This window comes from Eschrichtius robustus, chromosome 17 (genome assembly GCF_028021215.1).
Source record: "Eschrichtius robustus isolate mEscRob2 chromosome 17, mEscRob2.pri, whole genome shotgun sequence".
Taxonomy (NCBI): domain Eukaryota; kingdom Metazoa; phylum Chordata; class Mammalia; order Artiodactyla; family Eschrichtiidae; genus Eschrichtius; species Eschrichtius robustus.
This window is the reverse complement of record NC_090840.1, coordinates 13,629,128-13,636,039: the sequence shown is the minus strand read 5'-3', so window position 1 is coordinate 13,636,039 and position 6,912 is coordinate 13,629,128.

Sequence of the window (6,912 nt, the reverse complement as noted above, 5' to 3'; positions counted from 1 at the left end):
CCAGCCCCCGCCCACCCCGGTGGGGGAGCAGACAAGCCTCTCGGGCTGGTGAGTGCTGGTCGGCACCGATCCTCTGTGTGGGAATCTCTCTGCTTTGCCCTCCGCACCGCTGTGGCTGCGCTCTCCTCCGTGGCTCTGAAGCTTCCCACATGGCCACCCGCAGTCTCTGCCCGCGAAGGGCCTTCCTAGTGTGTGGAAACCTTTCCTCCTTCACAGCTCCCTCCCACTGGTGCAGGTCCCGTCCCTGTTCTTTTGTCTCTGTTTTTTCTTTTTTCTTTGGCCCTACCCAGGTACATGGGGAGTTTCTTGCCTGTTGGGAGGTTTGAGGTCTTCTGCCAGCGTTCAGTAGGTGTTCTGTAGGAGTTGTTCCACATGTAGATGTATTTCTGATGTATTTGTGGGGAGGAAGGTGATCTCCACGCCTTACTCTTCTGCCATCTTGAAGCTTCTCTCCAAAGTTTTTAAATTTAAAATTATCATAAAATATTGGCTCTATTCCCTGTAATGTACAATATATCCTTGTAGCTTATTTATTTTATACATATTAGTTTGTACCTCTGAATCCCTTACCCCTATTTTGCCCCTTCCCCTTTCCCCCTCTCCTCTGGTAACCACTAATTTGTTCTTTATCTGTGGGTCTATTGCTGTTTTGTTACATACATGCATTTTTAAAAAAAATTTTCAGATTCTGTATTTAAGTGATAACAGCATAATACCCTCTAGATCCATCCACACTGTTGCAAATAACACAATTTCATTCTTTTATATGGCTAAGTAGTATTCCATTGTGTATATATACCACATCTTCTTTATCCATTCATCTGTTGATGGACATTTGTGTTGCTTCCACATCTTGGCTCTTGTAAATAGTGCTGCTATGAACATAGGGGTGCGTGTATCTTTTTGAATTAATGTTTTCATTTTCTTTGGATGTATACCCAAGAGTGGAATTTCTGGATCATATGGTAGTTCTATTTTTAGTTTTTTGAGGAAACTCTATATAGTTTTCCATATGTGGCTGCACCAATTTACATACCCACCAACAGTGTGCTAGGGTTCCCTTTTCTCCACATCCTTGACAACATTTGTTTTTTGTAGACTTTTTGAGGAGAGCCATTCTGACAGATGATACCTCATTGTGGTTTTGACTAGCATTTCTCTGATGATTAGCCATGCTGAATGTCTTTTCATGTGCCTGTTAGCCATCTGTATATCTTCTTTGGAAAAATGCCCATTTAGGTCTTCTGCCCATTTTTTAACCAGGTTGGTTTTTTTTGATATTGAGTTGTATGAGCGGTCAATATATTTTTGATATTAACCCATTATTGACCACATCATTTGCAAATATTTTCTCCTATTCAGTAGGTTATCTTTTCACTTTGTGATGGTTTATTTTGCTGTGCAAAAGCTTTTAAGTTTAATTAGGTCCCATTTGGGGTTTTTGCTTTTATTTCTTTTGCCTTAGGAGGTAGATCCAAAAAAATATTGCTATGATTTATGTCAAAGAGTGTTCTGCTTATGTTCTCTTCTAGTCTTATGGTTTCAGTCTTACATTTAGGTCTTTAATCCATTTTGAATTTATTTTTGTACATGGTGTGAGAAAATATTCTAATTTCATCCTTTTACATGTAGCTGTCCAGTTTTCCTAGCATCACTTATTTAAGAGACTGCCTTTTCTCCATTGTATATTCTTGCCTCTTTTGTCTTAGATTAATTGGCCATAACTGCTTAGGCTTATTTCTGGGCTCTCTATTCTGTTCCACTGATCTATGTGTCTGTTTTTGTACCAGTGTCATGCTGTTTTGATTACTATGGCTTTGTGGTATACTCTGAAGTCAGGGAGCATGATACCTCCAGCTTTATTCTTTTTTCCCAAGATTAATTTGGCAAGTGAGGATCTTTTGTGGCTCCATATAAATTTTAGAGTTATTTCTTCTAGTTCTGTAGAAAATGTCATAGAGATTTTGATAGGGATTGCATTAAATCTGCAGATTTCTTTGGGTAGTATGGACATTTTAACAATATTAATTCTTTCAATCCAAGAACATGGGATATCTTTCCATTTCTTTGTATCATCTTCAGTTTCCATCATCAATGTTTTATGGTTTTCAGAGTATAGGTCTTTCACCTCCTTGGTTAAGTTTATTCCTAGGTTTTATGTGTTTTTTTCTGATGTGATTTTAAGCAGATTTTTTTCTTGCTTTCTCTTTCTGATAGTTCATTATTACTGTATAGAAAAGCAACTGATTTCTGTATATTAATCTTGTATCCTAAAACTTTACTGAATTCATTTATTATTTCTAATAGTTTTTTTGGTGGAGATTTTCGGGTTTTCTTTATATAGTATCATGTCATCTTCAAATAGTGACAGTTTTACTTCTCCCTTTCCAATGTGGATGCCTTTTATTTCTTTTTCTTGTCTTATATGACATTTTAAAAGTATTGACTTAATTATATTCTGTAAGCAAAGGGGAATCAGTGAAGGATTTTAAGCAGTAGGCTGACATGGTTTTAGTTCATTTGGGCAACTAAGTGAAGGGTGGTATTGAGGAGGATTTACTGAGGTCAGGGACACAGGTTAAGAGTTGAGAGGCTTTGTATACTTTAAAATAATTGAAATAATAAATTTATTATCTATATTTTACCATAATAAAAAGAGTTGAGAGGCTGCTTCAGGGGTCCAGGAAGAGATGATTAGACATGAACTGGGGAAAGGTCAAGGGACACTTAATAAGGAAAATTTATTAAGTCATCCATCCTCCTAGTTATTCTAGCTAGAAACACAGGAGCGATCTATTTTTTAACATTTATTGACCTGATACTACATGACAGGTGTTGGGCTGAGACACAAAGAAGGGTAACAATCCCTGCTCTCAAACTGCAAAATGTACTCAATTATCTAGTGAGATAAAAAGATACATATGCAATATTCATAATACAACATGTCAGGGTGGCATCTGACACAAGTAAAGGATATTATGGAAACACAGTGGAGGGCAACTAATAAGTTACATGGAACAGTCAGGGAAGGGTTCTGAGACCTGGTAGCTCCTGAACTGGGTCTTAAACAGTGAAGAAGACCTTACCAGGTAAAGGGGAGTTGGAGGAAAGAGGGGAATTCCAAGTAGAAAAGAGCATATGAGCTGTTGCTGAAACATTTGCTGGGAGGCATAGAGGAACAAAGAAGAGACAGGACGTACTGGCATCTGAAGGAATCCTGTTGCTCCAGTGTATCTGCTCTTTCCATGATGGGGCCCATTCCCTTGGCCCACATGGGTGGTGATGGAGCCCAGAATCCTCAACCTTCCCAGCTGGGGAGAGAAGCCTCATCAGGCAGGGTGGATGCCTAGTACCTTTGGGACCTTTGAGAAACAGTCCCCATAAATTGCCTGGGTCCCCATCCAGATGGGGGAGCAGTGGAGAGGGCCCTTCAGAAGATTTTGAGGATGGTGTAGACCTCAGCAATGGTGTTATCACGGAGTGAAGATTAAGAGTGGATAAATGAAAGATTCCCAGGGCTAACTCTAGAGTGTTATTAATGAGTTCCTCTGGGACACATCTTAGAGACTCCCAGAATGAATGCAGGAGTCATTTGAGGGGAACTGAACTTCCAGGGGTGTCTCTAATGGTGGTTAAGGTCAGAAAAGCATATTGTATAGTGGATAAGAGCAGGCCTCCAAGTCAGGCCCACTTAGGCTCTGCCAGTTAATAACTATCTGAACTAGGCAATTTTGTTAACCTCTCTGAACGTCTTTTTCTATAAATGACACTCACAATAGCACCTGCTTCATGGTGCTGCCTTGAGGACTGAGTGTAACAACACCCCTGTCCTTCTCACCACCCCTGAAACATGGTGAGACACTCACTGTAGTTACTACAACCACTACTACTAAAGTGACACCAGAGAGGTGGAGTCAAGATGGCGGTGTGGGGAGATACCTAGTTAGTGTCTCTGCACAACTAGGGCATCTGCCGGCCACTGGTGAGGAACCCTGACGCCCAAGGAGATGGGAGGAACCCCCAAGTGAACCAGTAGGATGTGGGGGGACTGAGGAGGGAGGAGAAGTGGAGACCAGACAGGATCGGTGCCTCTGAGGCCGAGGAGAGTAGGAGAGGCAGGTGGGAGGGACCCTCTGGGAGGAGCAGGGGAGGAGAGGAGGGTGTTTTCCCCACCCACTCAAACCCAGGAATCCTGCTGGGCTCACAGGTGATGTCTCCCACCCTCTGAGACCAGGGTTGGGGGGCATGCCTGGCCCCTTCTGTTCCATTGAGCCTAAGCCCCACTCCCCACAGCCCCCAGGGCCTTTTCCAGCCCTGTGGGTCCTGAGCATAGGCCCTGCCCACTGCCCAAACCTCACCCTTGCTTAGGCCCTGCCCTCCACAGCCAAGGCCTTTCCCCCCCCCCCTTTTTTTTCCCCTCCTCCTCTTTTTTACTACTGTGGTACTGTCGTACCTTCAGTTGTTGATTCATCTATATTTTTACTTTTATATTCTTTCTAAAATATCTATTAGTTTCCTAGTCTAATTTTATTTGTTACTTTGTTATTGTCCTCCCTCTTTTTTTTATTTTGCCACCCCACATGGCTTGTGGGATCTTGGCTCAGGAGCTGGGGGTTGGGCTGAAACTCCTGTGGTGGGAGTTCCAAGCCCGAACCACTGGACTAACAGAGACCCAGACCCCAGGGAATATTCATCGGAGTGAGGTCTCACGGAGGTCCTCATCTCAGCACCAAGACCCAGCTCTACCCAACAGCCTACAAACTCCAGTGTTGGAAGCCTCAGGACAAACAACCAGTAAGACAGGAACACAATCCCACTCATAAAAAAAAAAAAGAATAAAAAAGGAGATGGTAAAAAAATATGTCACAGATGAAGGAACAAGGTAAAAACCTACAAGACCAAATAAATGAAGAGGAAATAGGCAATCTTCCTGAAAAAGAATTCAAAGTAATGATAGTAAAGATGATCCAGAATCTCAGAAATAGAATGGAGGCATGGATTGAGAAAATACAAGAAATGTTTAACGAAGATGTAGAAGAACTTAAGAACAAACAAACAGAGATGAACAACACAATAACTGAAATGAAAAATACACTAGAAGGAATCAATAACAGAATAACTGAGGCAGAAGAACAAATAAGTGAGCTGGAAGACAAAATGGTGGAAATAACTATCAAGGAGCAGAATAAAGAAAAAAAAAAGAAAAGAAGACAATCTCAGAGACCTCTGGGACAACACTAAACGCACCAATATTTGAATTATAGGGTTCGAATTATAGGGTTCTTCCCAGAAGAAGGAGAGAAAAAGAAAGGGTCTGAGAAAATATTTGCAGAGATTACAGTCGAAAACTTCCCTAACATGGGGAAGGAAATAGTCACCCAAGTCCAGGAAGCACAGAGAGTCCCATACAGGATAAACCCTAGGAAAAACACACCAAGACACATATTAATCAAACTAACAAAAATTAAATTCAAAGAAAAAATATTTAAGGCAACAAGGGAAAAACAAAAAATAACATACAAAGGAATCCCCATAAGGTTATTAGCTGATTTGTTCAGCAGAAACTCTGTAGGCCAGAATGGAGTGGCAGGAATGATGAAAGAGAAAAACCTACAGCCGAGATTACTCTACCCAGCAAGGATCTCATTCAGATTCAAGAGAGAAATCAAAAGCTTTCAAACAAGCAAAAGCTAAGAGAATTCAGCGCCACCAAACCAGCTTTACAACAAATGCTAAAGAAACTGTCTAAGCGGGAAACACAAGAGAAGAAAAAGACCCACAAAAACAAACCCAAAACAATTAAGAAAATGGTAATAGGAACATACATATCAATAATAACCTTGAATATAAATGCATTAAATGCCCCAACCAAAAAACACAGACTGGCTGAATGGATACAAAAACAAGACCCATATATATGCTGTCTACAAGAGACCCACTTCAGACCTAGGGACACATACAGACTGGAAGTGAAAGGATGGAAAAAGATATTCCATGCAAATGGAAATCAAAAGAAAGCTGGAGTAGCAATACTCGTATCAGACAAAATACACTTTAAAATAAAGACTGTTACAAGATATAAGGAGGGACACTACATAATGATTGAAGGATCAATCCAAGAAGAAGATATAACAATTTTAAATGTTTATGCACCCAACATAGGAGAACCTCAATACATAAGGCAAATGCTAACAACCATGAAAGGAGAAATCGACAATAACACAATAATTGTAGAGGGCTTTAACACCCCACTTACACCAATGGACAGATCATCCAAACAGAAAATAAATAAGGAAACACAAGCTTTAAATGACACAATAGACCAGATAGATTTAATTGATATTTATAGAACATTCCACCCAAAAGTGGCAGAATACTCTGTCTTCTCGAGTGCACATGGAACATTCTCCAGGATAGATCACATCTTGGGTCACAAATCAAGCCTCAGAAAATTTGAGAAAGTTGAAATCATATCAAGCATCTTTTCTGACCACAGCACTATGAGACTGGAAATCAATAACAGGAAAAAAAAAACTGTAAAAACCACAAATACATGGAGGCTAAATAGTGTGCTACTAAATAACCAAGAGATCACTGATGAAATCAAAGAAGATATTTAAAAATACATAGTAATAAATGACAACAAAAAGATGATGACCGAAAACCTATGGGACGCAGAAAAAACAGTTCTAAGAGGGAAGTTCATAGCAAGTCAATCTCATCTCAAAAAACAAGAAAAACCTCAAATAAACAATCTAACTCTACACTTAAAAAACTAGAGAAAGAAGAACAAAGAAAACCCAAAGTCAGTAGAAGGAAAAAAATCATAAAGATCAGAGCAGAAATAAATGAAATAGAAACAAAGAAAATGATAAACCCTTAACCAGACTCATCAAGATAAAAAGGGAGAGG